Source organism: Heterocephalus glaber, unplaced genomic scaffold, assembly GCF_053883595.1.
Source record: "Heterocephalus glaber isolate CG9 unplaced genomic scaffold, H.glaber_assembly_v1.0 deba00001504, whole genome shotgun sequence".
NCBI classification, from domain to species: Eukaryota; Metazoa; Chordata; class Mammalia; order Rodentia; family Bathyergidae; genus Heterocephalus; species Heterocephalus glaber.
The window spans coordinates 69134614-69153377 of NW_028258324.1; the positions used below are offsets into that span (position 1 = coordinate 69134614).

At 40.2% G+C, this 18764-nt stretch overlaps 1 protein-coding gene and 1 pseudogene across 5 annotated transcripts in view; one reads left to right on the plus strand and one right to left on the minus strand.

Annotated features, from left to right (window-relative positions):
• Positions 1-18764, plus strand: part of Igf2bp2 (insulin like growth factor 2 mRNA binding protein 2) — a 147594-nt gene that overhangs the window by 22720 nt on the left and 106110 nt on the right. The gene's annotated exons all lie outside the window — the stretch shown is intronic.
• LOC147825416 (small ribosomal subunit protein eS1 pseudogene) lies at positions 11354-17046 on the minus strand (annotated as a pseudogene).

An 18764-nucleotide genomic window follows, 5' to 3' on the forward strand; every position in this document is an offset into this window, starting at 1 on the left:
TCTCATTTTATTCTGGCTTAACTTCGGTAATGAAAATTCTCAGGCCACCCCAGATTCTGATAAACTAAGTTACCTGTTTTAATTGATAGTTCAGCTTCTAGAAAATTCTTTTCTTTGTCCCACACTGTTGAAAACCTTCCTGAAATCTTAGGACTCCTTAATGAGGAGCAGTTGAGTCTAATCTTTTTAAATAAAATTAATTTAGAGTAATTATTAATGTTGTCCGACTAGAGAATGTGTAGGACAATGGTTCTCCACGTGGAGAACAGCATCAGCACCTCCTGGGGACATGTCAGGGGTAGGAGTTGTTCTCCGCTCCCAGACCTACAGAATCAGATAGCCAGATGTGGCCAGCGGTCTGTGTTTTAATGAGGCTTTCCTGGGATTCTGACGCACACTCACGTTTGAAAGCCATTGATACGGAACAGTTGTTCTCAACCCTGGATGCGTATCATAAATACAAGGGGTACTTTTTAAAGAATCTGGTAGCCTGGCTTGGGGGCACATTTCTGTAATCCCAGCACTCTGGAAGGCTGAGGCAAGATCAGAAGTTTGAGCCCAGCCCAGGAAATTTAATGCCTTAGCAAGACCCTGTCTCAGAAAAACACAAAACTAAATGAAGGGCTGCAAATGTAACTGAGTGAGAAGACCCTGGGTTCATTCTCTAATACTGCCAAAAACCAAACCAAAACAACACTCAGGACTCAGTACCTGAGTCCAGCCTCAGATACTCTGATTCTGCCGGTGTAGGGTGTAGCATAGCTGATAATCACGTTCAGCTAGAAACTGAAAGCTGCTGATGGAGAAGTAGGGCAGAAATTTGGAATGTACTCCACATTCTCCTCTTCGCAACGTGTTCCTCCTAAAAATCCCATAAGGAAAAACACAGTTGTTACATTTTGCTCAACCAGAGTTTTATTGAATAGACAGTTCCTTTTCATGGCCTTGCATTTGTAAAAACACCCCTATAAAACCAGCTGTTTCAAAGCCAGCGGTATTTTCCCACAGAAGCAGTGTCATACTTGGGTGTTAACTTCCCGATCAAGGCCTTGGCATCTTACAAATCATAGATGAGACCAATAAATGTCATAAAATCAACAATACAATAATTATAAACCTCCACGGTTATTTAAAATAATAAAGCTATGCTCCAAGTCCAATAAAAATAGGTGTGAATATCATGTACACCCTAGGATTACCCTCAGGGGTCTCAGTGTTGAGGAAAAATGCATATACTGTGTCTTAGGAACATGGTTTCCTGAATGTATTATGTAACAAATATTCATTAATACTCTTTCTTTGTTCTCTGAGAATTTGGACAGGAAAGATTTGGAGCACCTCAGTCTGAAAAGGTTCAAGGAAGTCTTAGGTGCGTAGCTTGTCCCTCAGTAGATGTCGGCGTGGAGGTGGGAAAAGGCCCTGAGACTAGAGCATTGTTGCAGTGGTGAGAACAGGGTGTTTGTATTTTTGAAAAGCACTTTTAAATGGGCCTGATCCCTGATTTCTCTTTCTGGCTCTTGTTCCTTCGAAGTTCTGCTTATCAGCTGAATAAAGATGGAGAGTTGAAAGCACCAGCACACTTGTTAAATTGTAGGCTGCTTTTTAAGAGAGGACCTTCAGATGTTCTTTTTCGGGGTAGCCAAATTGGCACAGGCTTGTGAGAGTGTGGGCAAATGGTGTGTCAGAAAGAGCACTGAGCTCGGTCCAGAAGACCTGGTCCAACCTGGCTGTGTGCCTTACTGCTGGTGTGGTCCTGGCGGGACACTGTCCTGGGTTTCTGCCTCCTTTCCTGCAGTGTGAGCGGGAATCCTCCTCACTCACATCGTAGGGACTGAGGCGCTTACCTGGGTTTCACTAGGCCCAGCAGAAGAAGCTGTCCACAAAATTAAGTAGTTGAAATGTTGATTGGTGAGGCAAATGAAGAGTTCTGTCTGCCCTTCCGGCCCCTGGAGTGGAAAGCAGATACCTAAGCCGAGAAGAGGGCAGCTGGGGGAAAGAGCAGGGGAGTGTGTTTCTCACTCTTCAAATCCTTACCGAGGAAGAGAGAGAGCTATGTCTGTGATCTGGGCTGTTGGGAAAGAGCAGAGAGTGGATGGTGTTTGGAGCGTTGTTGGTGTCTTTCCTGGAACCTAGTGTGTATTTTGACCCAGAATGCACTGTCAGTCAAGGATCTTGATGACAACTGTATGTTGCTCAGTAACCAAAGTATTGTTTGGGCCAAACTATTGTAGCTTTGGCTTGGCAGTTATGCCCTGTTGATATGGAGCCTGGTATGCATTGATAGTATTATTCCTGCAAAGTAACCACAAGTGCGCAGTGACTCAGATTAAGCTGTGACTCAGGTTATACAGGTATTCTGCTCTAGAAGTTCTAAGGCACTTGTCAAATAAATGTATCGCTGGAGGAAAAATTATTGCCTATTTAATCTCAGTGATATTTTTCCACCTCTGGAGATCTCATTGTCTTAAGAACACTTCAATTCTTTAGAAACAATTTTTAAAAGCTCTAGTATGTTTGGTAATTCACACTGGATTAAAGGAAAAAAGTGATTAAGAAACATAGTAATACTCTTTAAGTTTTTCTGTAGAATCAGAGAACCCACAGAATCCATAGGCCTTAGGTTACTTTCTTGCCTGTGGAAATCCCTACACTGTGAGGTAAAAAAGCTTGCCCGATGTTGCACTGGACTTGATACAAAGTCAGTCTACTCATCATTGTTACACTCTTCTGCATCTCCTATAACTTAGTGTTTTTTAGGTAAAGTTTGTATTCCTTCTCCTCCCCTCCATCTGACTGAGCACAGCTCTGATAGGAGAAGAGAAGAGGAATTAAGAACATGGGAGCATGTCCCTGGAACTAACATCTGGTTTTTTTTGGGGGGGGGTACCAGGGATCAAACTCAGGACCTTGAGCTTTCGAGGCAGGCGACGGCACCACTGAGCTAGATCCCCAGCCCCTAACATCTCTGTTGTAATATATTTTCTTTCTGTAGAAATGTTTGGAAAGAATCGGTTATATGATACTACAGTATAAGCTCTTAATGGGTAGTTAGGGTACCTGAGTGCACTTAAAATCACAATTTTTTTAAAAGCATTCCGTGGTTGTCTCTCTTTTCTTCCTACTTTTATAATCCTCCTGGTGAGCATATGGGTCCTAGGAAAGATGGGCCCTCCAGGTGATGTTAGCTCACTGGATGCACACCTTGCGGGAGGGATTTGAAGTCTTTATCTGTGTGTTAACAGCTGGTACCCACGTGGGGCACAGAGGACCTGCCCAAAGGTACTTGTTGAATTTTGTTGAGTTGAAAAATGAGAAACTTTTACCTTCTTCATTTTCATGACAGTTTCTCAAGGAATTTCTTTATGTCCTTTTTTTAAAAATTTTCTTTTTTTTTTCCTCATTAACTTTATTGGTACATTTTCGGTATAAAATACAGTTACATTCATCATTGGGATCTTGTACCATTACATGAGTCTCTTGGTTCTTATTTTTTTCCCCCTTCCCTTGCCCTCCCTTCATCCTTCCACCCTTCCCTATTTGCAAAGACCTTGTTTCCGTTTTTTTTCCTCTTCTCATATTTTTTCCTTTCCCTTTTTTCCCTTCCCCTACCCCTCCCAATTCCCTATCTGTTCCTTGGCTCTTGAATTGAGTTTATATTCTATAAAATGCTAATGTTAAATAATCTCTCAAAACTCAGTGGACCATGTATGTGTGGTTCTATTTCTAGATTCTCTGTTTTATTCCAATGATCTATATATCTTTCTTACACCAACACTGCCTTGATTACTGTAGCTTTAGAAGAAGCCTTAAAATTAGGTACTAAACGTCTTCCAACACTTTGTTTTTGTTTTTGTTTTTAGCTTTTCTGGGTCCTTTGTACTCCTACGTAACTTTGAAATTTCAATATCCAATTCTTCATTTATAGCAAGTGTACACAGACCCGAATTTTTATATATACCTTGTGTTTTCTAATCCTGCTAAATTCAAGTACAAGTTCTAGGGGTTCCTAGAGATTTCTTAGTATTTTCTCTGTAGATGATCATTTCATCTACATATAAAGGTTTTGCTTCTGCCATGCCAATCCTATCCTAGTTGTGTCATTTTACTGCCAGACTATTTTGGTGGGGACTAGGTTTCAAAGTTTAATGGACAGATAAAGAGTAAGTATATCTGCCCTTGTTCCCCACCTTAAGGAGAAAGCATTGTATCTTCTCCATTCATATAAGGCGTTCTTGCTGAAGTATGGAGTACATGTCTTTAATTTGTTGAGAAGTTTCTGTTCTACTTCCAGTCTCCTGATAGCTTTTACCATGAACAGCTGTAGAATTTAGTCCAATACTCTTTCTCCAACTAGTGACAGGATCATATGGCTTTTTCCTTTCCTCTGTTAAAATGATGACTTTTAGGGGTGGATCTTCCAATGCTGAACCAACACTGCCATCACTATAACAGAACCACTTTCTACATACTGCCAGATCTGACTTCTAATAGTTTGCTTTGTTAAACAAATTTCTGTCTATGTTCATACTTTTTTCTTTTATTATCTTTATCCAGTTTTAGGATTAGCACAATGTTGAGTTCCTAAAATGAGGGGAGAAGTGTTCCTTCTTTTTTCTGCTTTGTTTGTTATAATTTATCAGTTAAAATGTATATGAGCCTGCTGTTGTCATATAGGTAGGTTTTCAAGCTAGGAATATACTTTCTTTAATAGGTGCTATTCAAATTTTATATTTCCTCCAGAGTTAGTTTCATTAATTTGTCTTCCAAGGTACTTCTTAGAAGTTGTCAAATTTATTTCAAAAAAGATTTTTGTAATATGCTTTCTATATCCTTTTAAATTCTGTAAAATCTGTGGTAATGTCTCCTAGATCTTAATATTATACTTTAAAAAATGTATGACTGATATTGTGTAACAGGAAGAAAAGGTCTTTTTTTTTTTAATGTCTTTTATCAAAGTTAGAAGAAGAAAATGCAGTTTGGTTTATTTCTTGATCCCTTTGTGTACTTATTTTTCAGGTATCCTAGAAACTGATGCTGTTTTAGAATTGTGGAGATGGACTTTAAATTAGCTTATGTTTCTTTTCAAAAAATCTTTATTTTTATTACTAGTACATATTTATCATACATATTGATCACATTCATCATAGGGCTTTTGTACCTGTACATAACATATCTTGATTATTTTTTCCCACCCGTCCCTTTCCTTCACACTTTCTTCCCTCCCCATTTACAAAGGCTTTGTTTCCATTTTTTTCCCTTCTGTTCTTGTTTTTTCCTTTTGCCTTCCCTCACTTGCCCCTTCTTTGTTCCCCTTCCCATTTGAACATGTTCTTCCTACTTTCCAGTGTCTCTCTTCCATTTTGCTCCTTATTTACCCTTTGTGTTTCTCACACAAGAGAAACAATGTGATATTTAAACTTGTGTGTCAGATTTATTTCACTTAAGATTATGGTTTTGAGGTGCATCAGTTTTCCTACAACTGTCTCCAGTTTACCCTTCTTTATGGCAGAGTACTGTTCTATTGAATATAAAAGCTGCATCTTCTTTATCCATTCATCTGTTGATGGTCATCTGGGGTGTTTCCAAGATTTAGCTATTACAAATTGTGCTGCTGTAAACATGGGTGTGCAGCTGTGGTATGATGCTTTTAACTCTTTTGGGAAGATACCTGGAAGGGTAACACCTGGGTCAAATAGAACCTCTAGTTTTGGTGTTTTGAGGAATCTTCATACTGATTTCCGTAGTAGTTGAACCAGTTTATGCTCCCACCAGCAATGGAGAAGGGTTCCTTTTTCCTCACAGCCTCACCAGCATGTGTTGTTGGTTGATTTCTCATTGATAGCCCTTCTTTTGGGGGGAGATGGAATCTCAGCATTGTTTTAATTTGCATTTCTCCAGTGACCAGTGATGACCAATGACCAGTGATGTTGAGCATTTTTTCGTGTATTTATTTGTTGTTTGTACTTCTCCATCTGAGAAGTGTCTTTGTTTGTGATGCCCATTTTTGGATTAGGTCTTTAAATTTATGTGAGGGTGTGTGTTTTGTTTTTTTAGTTCTTTATACATTCTAGATGTTAGTCCTTTGAGGAATAGCTGGTAAAAAATTTTCCCATTCTGTAGGTTGTCTCTTCACTCTGTTGGTAGTTTCTTTTGCTTTTTAAAGCAAAAGCTTTTTAATTTGATGTGATCCCAGTTGTAAATTCTTGGTAATATTTCCTGTGGGATCAAGGTTCTGTTCATAAAGTCTTTGACTACACCTGTGTCTTCAGAAATTTTACCTATTCTCTCTTCCAGCTGATTCTTTGTTTTAATATTTAGATCTTTGATCCATTTCAATTTTAGTTCAGTGCATGGTGAGAGAGATACGTGTCTAGGTTCAATTTTTGGCATGTAGAAAGCCAGTTTTCCAGCATCATTTATTAAAGAAGCCTTCTTCCAGTGAAAGTGTTTGGCCTCTTTGTCAAAGATAAGGTAGCTGAGTGTGCTTAGAGTTGTTTCTACCTCTTCTATTCTGTTCCATTGATTGTTAAGTCTGTTTGTTTTTTTTGTTTTGTTTTGTTTTGCCAGTACATGCTGGTTTTTTTGTTTTTGTTTTTGTTTTTCTTTTTTGGTACCGGGGATTGAACTTGGGACCTTGGGCTTGCAAGGTAGGCGGTGGAACCACTGAGCTAAATCCCTGGCCCGCCATACTGTTTTTCTCATAGTAGCTTCATAGAGTAATTTCAAGTCAGGGATTGTGATGCCTCTCACCTTGCTTTTGTTTTCCAGAATTGCTTTTGCCGTTCTAGTTCTCTTCTGGTTATGTATGAATTTTAGAATTGTTTTTTCCAGTTCTGTGAGATATACTATTGGTATTTTGATTGGGATTGTATTAAATATGTGTAACAGTTATGTCAGTATCGCCATTTTCAATATATTGGTTCTGCCTATCCATTTTCCATCTTATTAGAGCATAGGTTCTCAAAGTAGATATGGGTGATCTTCTAGATTTCTGCAGGATCTGTTGTGATTTCATCCTTTTCATTTCTAATTGCATGGATTTGGGTCTTGTCTTTCCTTTTTTTGATAGGCTATCTAGGGGTTTGTGTATTTTACTTAATCTTTCAAAGAACCATCTCTCTCTCTCTCTCTCTCTCTCTCTCTCTTTTTTGTTTTGGTACCGGGGATCGACCTCAGGACCTTCTGCTTTCAAGCCAGGCGATGGAACTGCTGAGCTAAATCCCTGGCCCATCCATCTCTTTGATTCATTAATTCTTTTCTAAATCTCAGTTGCATTAATTTCTGCTCTGATCTTTATAATTTCTTCCCTTGTACACAGCTTGGGTTTAACTTGCTCTTCTTTTTCTAGAACCTGGAGGTTCAACATTAGGTTATTTATTTGAGCTTGTTCTGTTTTTCTGATGGAATTCACTGTGATAAATTTCCCTCATAGGATTGCTTTCATTGCATTCCGTAAGTGCTGGTATGTTGTGATGGCATCATCATTTAATTGTAGAAACCAATTTTTTTTTAAATTTCATCTATGGCTCATTAGTTGTTCAGGAGGGTGTTATTTAATTTCCATGTGTTTATGTAGTTTTTCTGGTTTGTTTTGCCATTGATTTCCAATTTCATTGCACTATCTGATAATATGAATGGGATAATTTCAATTCCTTTGCATTTACTTAAGCATGTTCTATGAGCGAGTATGAGTGGTCTGTTTTGGAGAAAGTCCCATGTACTGCTGAGAAGAATGTGTGCTTTGTAGTGAAATGAAACGCTAGCTATCTACTAAGTCAATTTGTTCAAAGGTTTGGTTCAGTGCTCATATTTCTTTGTTTTGTTTTGTTTTTTTGTCTAGTTGATCTGTCTTGTTTGTGACAGTGGGGTATTGAGGGTTCCCCATTACAAATGTATTAGTGCTTATCTGATTTTTCATATCCATTAGTGTTTGTTTTATGTAGTTGGGTATGCCGGTATTTGGTGCATATATATTTATGACTGTTACTCTTCTTCTTGGATTGTTCCCTTAACAAGTATGTAATGACCTTCTTTATCTCTTCTGATCAGTCTTGGGTTGAAATCCACTGTCTGCAGATAGAATAGCTATCCTTGCTTTTTTTTCCCCAGGTTCCTGTTGCATGGGGTATTGTTTTCCATCCTTTGATTTTCAGTCTGTGAATTTCTTTTTGAGTTAAATATGTTGTATGCAGCATGTTGTTGGATCGTGTTCACCTCTAATGCGAGTTCATTCTATTGGGATTCTTGGAATTGTTGTCTTTTTCTAGAATATCTTTCAGAACTTTATGGAGTGCTGGTTTGTTGGTCATGAATTTCTCTAGGTGTTATGGAAATATCTTATTTCTCTATCAATTTTGAAAGATAATTTTCAATCTGGGGTACATCAATCTGGGTTGGAGGTTGTTTACTTTTAGGGCTTGGAATACTTTAAACTCTCCTCAACTTAGGAGTTTGTGTTGAGAAGTCTACTCTGATTCTGATGGGTTTTCCTTTATAGATAATTTGTTTCTTTTTTCTAACAGCTTTTACTATGCTGTTCATGTGTTAATTTCTGGAATCTTGACTATTAATATGCCTTGGTGTAGTTTTTTCTGATCATGACTATTTGGAGTTCTACATACCTCACTTATCTGCATCTCAAATTCTTTTTTCATGCTTGGAAAGTTTTCTGCTATAACTTCTCAGAACAGGTTTTTTGTGCCTTTTGTGTTATCTTATGATTCTTCATTGATTCTAATTAATCTTATATTAGTCTCTTTACATCATCTAGCAACCATTGGATTGATTTTTCATGATCCCTTGCAATTTTTTATTTTGTACCGGGGATCAAACTCAGAACTTTGCGCTTGCAAGGTAGGTGCAGTGCCACTGAGCTAAGTCCCTGGCCTGATCCCTTCCTATTTTTATGAGGTCTTTCATTTGATGATTGCCAACCACAATCCTTTCTTCTGGATCTGATGTTCTATTTTCACAGTGATTGATTCTGCTGTGTATACTTCCAGTAGAATTTTTAATTTCCTGGATTTCTCTTTGATTCTGTTTTATGGGATCTAGTTTTCTATGTTGGACATTCATGGTTTCCATATCTTTCCCAAGCGTCTCTATTTTTTAAAATCTGTAGCTGCTCTAGATTCACTAACCATTTCTTTCATTATGGTCATATCTGTTTAATTATCTCTGTTTACTTATCTTGTTACTTACGCTGCTACCATTTCATAAGATTCAGCTATGTGGCTTTTGAGTTCTTCCACCTCAGTGCCTCCTTGATTTTGCCCTAGGTGAGTTGGGGGTTATGGGTTGCATCTTGCTTCCGTGTTTTCCCATTTTTTATTTTTTTTTGTCCGTGTATTTGTTTTCCGCATTGAGGCATACAAATTGCTTATGATAGGTAGCATTATTACGAGTATTGAAGCCTCTTAAGGAAATGACTACTTTTCAGAGATGTCCTCTAAGTGTAGCTGCCTTTTGGCTTTTGAGTCTGTCCCAGAATCCTGCTTCTTCAATTTTTTTTTTTTTTGGTACTGGGAATTGAACTCGGATCCTTGTGCTTGCGCAGCAGGTGGCGAAACCACTGAGCTAAATCCCCGGCTTCTTCCATTTATTTTATTTTATTTTTTTGGTACTGGGGGTCGAACTCGGGACCTTGTGCTCTTCTTCAGTTTATTAAGGATGAAATGTTGGTGCCTGTTTGGCTCAACACTCAGTTCTTCAGTACTGGGCGATAGTATTGTTTATGACCCCCACACAGTCTAGGTATGGGCATACAAGGAAGATCAGTTGATCACAACAACTATGTCACCTTGGCTAAAGTAGTACAATCAGTAGTAACACTAGCATCAAGCACAGACGAAAATGACAAAGTACGATAACTATTAATTTGCCATCTTTAGCCATAGGTACAGGATTTATAATTATGTAATAAAATCTAAGACAAATCATAGAATTACATTCAGTAAATGCCCACTCAATAGAATGATTTTACCATAGGGAGAAAATTTAAAAGGAATAAGAGAAAGAAAAAAAAGAGAAATAAAAGAAGAGAAAGATTAGAAGCAAGGCTGAAGGACAAAGGAAGATTACCCAAACCTTGGGAAACTGGTAAAGATGACAGGAGGGGAAGAAAGAAGGAAAAAACAGAAACAAGGACAGAACAAAACAACTCCCCCCCCCCAAATGTGTTTACACTCATGGAAAAAACAAAAACCCCTGAAAGCAAAGAAAAAAGAAGTTTCTCTGTAATTTTAAGCCTGTGATTATCTTCTGGATTCTACAGTTTTGTAATGGTGTCCAGTTCAGGACATAACTCTGCTCTCGCTGGTATACAAAGCAGGTAGTCACAGGCCACAGATCTGTGCTGGATAATCCCAGTAGGGTTAGGGTGGAGTGCCAGTTCTGGTACTTGCAAATCCACAGAAGTTCAGGCTGATCCTGGCCTCTGGTCATAGGGTTGGGTCCTGAGTCATTTACCTTATAACACTCTAGGTGTCTCTCTGACCTGACCACAGCTCCCTGACCGTGGACATCTCCCATGATTGTCCCTCACCCAGTCACTGTGGGTTTTTAACAATGGGAGCCCTGAGATGAAGGTAACCCACTGCTGCGCTGTGTCATGGGTTAATTTGGCTCCTCCCTAAAATGGCATCCAACTAAGCAGCAGTTGCTTGGATTGGAGTTAACATTGGTTGTAATGCACAGCATCCCATGCTCTGTTCCACTGGTGCATTTGTCCCTATAGGCTGCTCAAGTCACCCACTTTCACTGTGTCTCTGTAGATTCTATCTTCTTTTCTCATGCCAGGAGCCAGGAACCTGGGAGAAAGTACAGATTGCCCCTTCCTTTTTCTAGATGAGGTCTGTCTCTCCACTCTCTCTGTAGGTTCAGTTTTCCCTTCAGATCCTGGGTCATGGGGAACACCTCCCCGCTTCTTTTCTTCCGCAAGATGGTATTTTCCAGTGTCTGGATTCTGAATCTCAGAGAGGCTGGTTTGTTGCTGCTTGCCTCTCTGCTATTTTCCCAGAAGTACTCTAGCTTATGTTTCTGATGGCAAAATATTTGTATGGTGCCGGGGATCAAACCTAGGGCCTTGCACATGCTAGGGGAGTGCTGTACCATGGAGTTACATCCCCAGCTTGAAAAGTTTTTTTGCTTTAAATTTCCTTAAATATCAGTGATGAAACAGTGACTTTTAGAATTATTCAAAATTGTCTTTAACAATAAAGTAAAGAAACACAGTGTGGGCAGTTTGCCTTTATTTAGTCTTTGGTTAGAGAGTAATTGTTTCCTTTCTTTTCAAATGAAGTCTTAACATGAGTTTTTTTTTTTTTAATCACAAATAGAATTTGATTTATCACTATTAAAAATCTGGATTTCAAACAGACTCTTGGACTGGTGGTTTATATCCATCAGCTCGTTCAACTTTAGCTCCAGTCTCATCTCCAGTAGCTTTTCCAGAGCTACTACCTTCACCATGAAGCTCCATGAGTTTTCCCAATTCAAACTTGGGCTTCTTCAGCATTTTTACTTTTCTGACAAAGACATCATGAAGAGGATAAATAGACTGGCAAGCCTTTTCTATGTCTTTCCCAATGCTGCCTGGAATCAACTTATTTACCACTTCCTTCAAGTCATTTGTCTGCACCTCTCAGGTCATGATTTCCATCATCTTCTTCTGGATTTGGCGGACCTGTTGGTGCTGAGCATAAGAGGTCTTCCGTATCTGATTGTTCCATTTTTTAGTAAAACCAACACAGAACAAATGAAGCAAATAACCATCGGTAGTCTTGACCAAGCTTCGATCATGGTCTGCCATTTCTTGACCATGGAACACATTTTGTCACGGGTGAGATCCATACCATGGAAGTTAAGTCAGGCAGTTTTTGCCCTGAACATCTTCCGTAATTAGCTTGAATTTTTCTAAAGGCAACTTCATCGTTCTGCAGATCAGCAAGGCTCACTTCAAACACATGACCTGTGAGCCCATCAGATGCAATTTTGGTTCCTTGAGTTCTGGTGACTTGTGTTTTTCCAATATTTCTTATGTTGAACGTAGCCGGTGCCGTCACGTCATACCAGTCTTTTTTAGAAAAGGGTCAACCACTTTCTTCTTGGCTCCCTTTTTGCCGCCTTTCGTAAGGCGCTGTTCTTGCCCACCGCCATGGTGCTGCTCAGAGAGCCAAAAGGCTAACTTGAGTTTTTTAAAGTGACGTTTTCAAATATTCTGCTACTTAATTATTAATTATTTGAGTTTTAAATTAAGGCAAACATCAGGTTTCTTTGTGGCCAGTGATTAATTTAGTTGCATACTGTTTGTATTTGTAGCTTTAGTAGAATTAAGCAGATTTAACATGAATAGCTTCATTTAGTTTCATAAGGAAGAAAACAACCAAAATGATAAGGAAAGGTAAGAAAATAGTAATACAAACTCAGCAAGACAAGGAGTGATTGGGTGGTAGCTGGGGTTGAGAGAAAGTGAAATTTCTTTGATAATTTTCTTGCATTAGAAGAGTTCTTTCTACAGATTATTGTAGTTTCTATGGGCTAGTTGAAGAGATTATATCCTTAACTCATCCCTCAAAGGTCTTTGTTATATGTAACCGGAAGCCCAGACTACTTCACACTTGTTTCTGGGGATGGTTACTCTATATGATGTAAAGGGGCTCTCAGGATAAAATTATTTTATCTGGAGACATTGGGGTCTCCTATTTAAAAACAAAAGTGAGCAAAGAATACATTACATCAGGTCTGCATGTTCAAGGGATTCAAACACACCTGCTAGCAAAGAGTTTAACTTAGTTTCTCAGATGAAAACTAGAGGGGAGGAAGGGGCAGGAACAAGCCGGGGTGAGCCAGGAGCTGGCTACCTTTGGCCTACTTTGTCCAGGATGACATACTTTATCTTTTCAGGTCAGACACCTTCCTCAGCCCATGCATTAAAATTCCCGGTGGCCAGTAACTACAACTTGCATAGGCTCGCTTAAGCAAAAGAGAATCTTTTTGCTTACTTAACCAGTCTGCAGGGTGAGTGAGAATAAAGTGGATTTTCAGGGCATTCAGAGCCAGGGACTTGAAATACTATTGTATGTCTGCCCTCCCTCAATTTCTCTCCACTTTTTATCTCTGTCAGTGTTGGCATCATTTTTTTTTTTTTTTTTTGGTACGGGGGATCGGACTTGGGTCCTTGTGCTTGCGCAGCAGGGGACGAAACCACTGAGCTAAATCCCCAGCCCTTCATTTTTTTATTAGGGCAGATAGGTTTCTTCCATTGGAAAAGGACATGACCAAAGTCACTGCCAATCCCTAGACAGCTTTGCAGCTATGATTTGAGAGAAAACAAGATTCTTTCCCCCAGCTGAATTTTGAAAAGTCCCAGGGAAGAATTCTGGTCGATGTGGCCTCGGTCCTGTGACCCTGGCAGTTTGTTCAGCTTCAGAGCTGAGGTGTGTGATGAGTTCGGCTTGCGTCCCAGGCCAAGAGGCTCAAACTGGCATTGCCCTGAGGGAATTGTTTAAGCGAGTCCATGCAGCTTGTTTTTTCTGTACCTTTAGCCCTTGTGGGCTCCAGTTCAGACAACTAGTTAAGGTTCTTTATCCAATTCATTGAAAATCCTTTGGAAGTTTTGTGCTGGTGTTAATTTTGGCAGTTAATGGACTTTATTCTCAACTAGATTTTAGGTTCTTTTTCTGTTTTACTGTGTTTCTGTAGAAACGTAGCCTAGCACCCTGTGTTGTAGTGGGTTTTTCCAGTGGCTGATGGGGTATCACCGGAATAAGCAAGTTGAGGTGTAGAATCATGACTTCACAGATGAAAGGGAGCTCAGAATCCATCTACCTTCAGTAGTTTTAGATATATTATTTTAGATATATTAGGAGATCTCTTAAACACTAAGGACTAAGAACCCAGAGATAAAAGAGGGTGAGGTTTTGTTTTTGTTTTCATTTCTAAATACTAGGGCCCTGTCCAGGAACTGAGGATACGGGGATGGACAGACAGATAAGGAAGGGCCTTGCCTTCCTGGCTTTATGATTAAACTCTCAACAGGTTAACTAGAATGCTAAGTTTCTTTGTTATCTGATCTGAAGCTCTGATTATATAATTGTTTAAGAAGCAAAACAGATGATTAGCAAGTGATATTTGTGCTAGATGTGGTGGTACACATCTGTAATCCTAGCATTCTGGGAGGCTGAAGCAGAAGGATTGCAAGTTTGAGCCCAGCATGGGCAATTAAGCAAGATCCTGTCTTTTAAAAAAAAAAAAAAAAAAAGAAAAGCAAGGACCCGAGGTCGATAACCGGTACAAAAAAAAGGAAAAGGGCTGGGGATGAAGCTTAGTGCAAAGATACTGGGTCTGATCATTAATAATACACAGATGAGACAAACATGAAGAAGGAGAACAAGCCACCACCCCAGAGGCAGTGTGTAATCCACAAAACCTGTAATACTTCCTTTCTGGTCCTTTACAGAACAAATTGTCTTGTCCTTTTGGATAGATAGAGATATCCATGTCTATAGACCTATATAGATATATACACTCACAAATAGATATGTATGCATGTTTGTATCTCCTTCTACACATGTTAAGAGGGTTGTATGAACACCTTCCCTAGGCTGTGATTTCTCTGTTTGGGTCATACAACCTCAAAAGTGGTGAGAATTGGTTCCTGAGGGAATGAAATCTTAGATGTTATAATATTTGTAGCCTTCCAAAGGGCTATACTATATAAAGAGATATATCTGATATTAAAATTTCTTGGGCAATCAGGAAACTGTATCTAATTGGACTCATTAGGGGATATATAGTGAAAAATAATTTGAGAAACACTGCCCAAGTCTGAATTCCAGAAGGTAAGACTTGTGGCTTATTAACTTCTGAATGTACCCTCATTTAGCAGGGATGTGAGAAATAATGGTGAATGTTTATATTTTAAAGATTTATTATAGTAAAAGACACACTGGCATTAATCCCTCTTAATATTCTCCTCCTCACTTTATTCCATCAGTTACGTTGCTTTCTGAAGCATTTCTGGAGTCCTCTTGGGTGAATAACTTTAGTTGTGCTGTCGTGGCTGCCTCTATATCCTGAATTGATTCAAATCGTTACTTCTCATGGTCGTTTTGATTTTGGGGAAGAGCTAGAAGTTACATAGTGTTGGCTCTAGTGAATAAAGTGGATGAGGATACACTAATGTTTTTATTTGACAGAAATTGCCATAAACCTTTGATTAACAAGATGTGATAAAAAAATACATTAAGCCATTTATTATGATTATTTCCCTCAGAATACTCCCACTTGCTTTGAACACACTTACCCCATTGTTCTTGGCAATAAGTCTTTTAGTATAATAAGATTTTTGGAAAATTCAAACATCTATCATATTTTTAGATTACTCCTTGTATGCATTTCTTCAGTTTGCCAAATTTGCTACCTCACAGTTGAGGGAATGAAACCTCTGGTCTAGTTCACTGATCCCATTCGGTCTAGAAATTGCTTCCACAGCGATCATTCTTCAGTGGATATTTTGAGGAGGAGGGGCATGCTTGGAATCAAACTCCATGGCTCATGCATGCTGAACACGAACTTTATCACTGAGCTGATCCCTCAATTTCTGGAACTTTAAAAAAAAAAATCTCTTCATCCTTTTAGAAGTTGGTCAATTGCTTCTCAGCCTTTTGGCTAAGATCAAGTGTAGAAGTTTGTCAAATGATTTGTCTCTCTGATATATCACACAGGTACTTTTTTTTTTTTTTTTTTGGTACCAGGGATCGAACTGAGGACCTTGTACTTACAAGGCAGGTGGTAGAACCACTGAGCTAAATCCCCAGCCCACACACAGGTACTTCTTTCTTGTTAGACTAGGTTTCTTCTTATTCATGACGGCATGCGCGCGCGTGTGTGTTATTGATGCAATAAAAAGACTGTAGATGCTGGGATATAAAGTTCTCTAACCCTAAAGCTCCATGTGAGCTCCATGTGAACTGCCCATGGCATTTCTGAAGTAGATGGAAAACACAGATGCATCATTATTTTACCTGATAAATAGAGTCTGAGTTATAATACACAGACTTGGAAGCAGGCTGCTGAAATGTCAGAAGCTGAGGTTACCCCGATCTTGCCTCACCCCAAAGAACTACGTCTTAAACATCTTGGTATGACAGTGCCTGGCACTGGCGGTGGCTCACAGATGTGTGGGACTGCTGGACTGGTAGCGTATCTGCACATGCCGTGGTGTGCCCTGAAGTTATTCTGATTGGTAGTGTTTCTTTGCCCCACCCTCTCCTCACTCACAAACTCTTCCTGTAGATACAGGTAACCCATGGCACTTGAGTCCCCAGTAGCAGGTGAACTTTTCACCGCTGCTGCAGGGCTTGATGATGGTAAATAGTAGAGGAAGATAAATAGTAGAGGATTGTTCAAACAGCATTCAGTGCACAGGGCATGTCTTTGAGGCATGGCCAGCAGTGGTGTGGGACCAGCCCTGAGGTGGTTTAGAGCTGGTGTTGTAGAGGTCGCTGAAGAGCCAGGCTGTGCGTTCCTGCCTCCCGCCGGGCTGGAAGCTGAGGGTGGCATTTGGGAAGAGGGTCGTCCATTCTGTCCACCTCTGAGGGGTCCTGCAAAGAGATCCTGCAGGTCAGTGTTCCTCAGATATCTCTACCCAGATTCACTTCGGAGCAGGGTGCCCCTGGGAATTCAAGTGGTGTCTGCCCATGTGAGCTCTGTGAATGCAAAAGTTGTGTCTTTGCGGCTGGGGTGGTGGACTGTATGCCTGGCATGGCCCTGGGTTTAACCCCCAGACTTCAGGGTAGGGAAAGACAAAAGAAAAAACGTTTAGAGGGAAAAAGAACGAAAACCTTATTTATTTTTTAAATATTTAGCTGACAAAGATTGCATTTATTTTTATCTGTAGCAGTGTATTCCATCATACGTGTATTTGGTTTAATATTAAAGCATCAAATGTATTTTATGCGGAATTGATGCATCCTGTACCCAGCCCACCTTTCTGAGTCCCTGGGCAGACTTAACGTCAGTGACGGAGGAGCAGAACCGAGCCATTGGCGGTGCACAAACGGGTGTTAGCCACCTTGGCTGGTCAGGCCTTCCAAGTGATGTGCTTTCAGCTACAGCAGTAAGGACAGAACCAAGCACAGAAGCAGGGCCTGTGACGAGAGTGACAGTGGCCGCCCTCCTAGCCTCTCCCTGGTGTATGTCCCTGAGTTTATAATCGCTGCCCAGTGGACTCTCTGGGAACCCTTTGTCCTGCTGTAAAGGTGAGGATGTCCTTGCTGACCTTGGCAGTTGCAGTGGCCTTAGGAGTTCCTCAGGTCTGCAGTCTCCTCCAGCCCCGGAGAGGCCCTACATGGCCTCCTGGCTGAGGCGGAGGGAGGGTCAGGCTTTCCACGGCCCTCTCGGAGCAGAGAGAGGGATCTGTTTTCAGTAAGGGCCCAAACGTCCAGAAACTCGTGTTCATGAAGGGCACGTTTACTTTTATTGCTGTTCATAGGACAGGAAGGACTGGTCGGGGCATGTATTTGACTCACGAGTCTCAAGTTTGAACCCAATGTGTGACACTTTTAACCTTATCCTTTTACCCATAAACCTTCGTGAATGGCCTAGTTTAACCGAGACATTCTGGTGGAATTAAACTAGAAGTAAAAATTACATAATTAGTTACAACTACTCCTTGAGTCAGGTCTGTTGTTTGATAACCTAGGGGTTATAGCTGACGTGTGGTTGATCCCCACTACGTAGCTTCTTCACATGTGTTCCCTGAGGTAGGGTTTTAAACAACCACCAGCCAGAAAACTTTGGGTAAGAATGTAAAAGATGCTTTTTGGTGACCAAGCTAGAAAGCAAGTGATTTGCACCTGCCAGTCCCTCACCTGGGGTCCTGGTCCACCTTCCTTGGGGCTCTCTTCTGTGAAGGCCCTGCACCCGAGTCTTGGGCTGGGCGTATTCCAGGCACCCTGTGGACACACTCATGCAGTTATTTTCAGACAAGACCAGTGTAGCCGCCCCCATTAATTACTGAGCTGGTGATGGGATAAAACTATCAGGGATAACTGGTTTTTGATGACCACCTTGGAAATGCCATAGTGTAGTGGAAAGCCCTTTTCAAGGCTTCTCAGAATTAGTGGGTGGGGCTATCACTTTGTATATAAATGAATGTGATCTTTGTTTGTTTTTTTATAAATAAACATCCTACATTTCATTGTTGGAGTAATTGCACAAATTTAGCATTCTTCTTGGAATGAAAAACTTGCTTGGAAGTTACTTCATTCTTTTCCTCTTTTTCAGAAGTGCATCTCACAGTGCCAGCTGCTTTTCTCAGGATTGCTTGGTTTTAGACCTAACATTCTGGCTGTATCGCATCATCATAAAGTTCTTCTGTTTTTTCTTCTCTTTATTTGTAAAACTGGAAAATGGATCCATTTTGATTTTCTTGCTCACAACTTCCTTTCGGTCTGTCTTTCCAGCTATTGCAGTTGCTAGTCGTGTCTCCTTGTCAGACTTAGGCTTTTTATGAAGGCGTTCAATGTCTCAAAGAGACAGTAATTCACCCCTGGGCTCCTCCTCACTGTCTATTTCAATATATTTCCTCTTTTGGGCTTTCCTAGGGGCTGTTTGTTTTTGAGATAGAATTTCACTCTGTAATTCAGCCTGGCCTTGAACTCGCTGTGTAGCCTGGAACTCACTCGTGATGATCCTCCTGCCTCAGCCTCCCAAGTGCTGGGATTACAGACGTGTATCACCACACCTGGCTGAATGTGAGC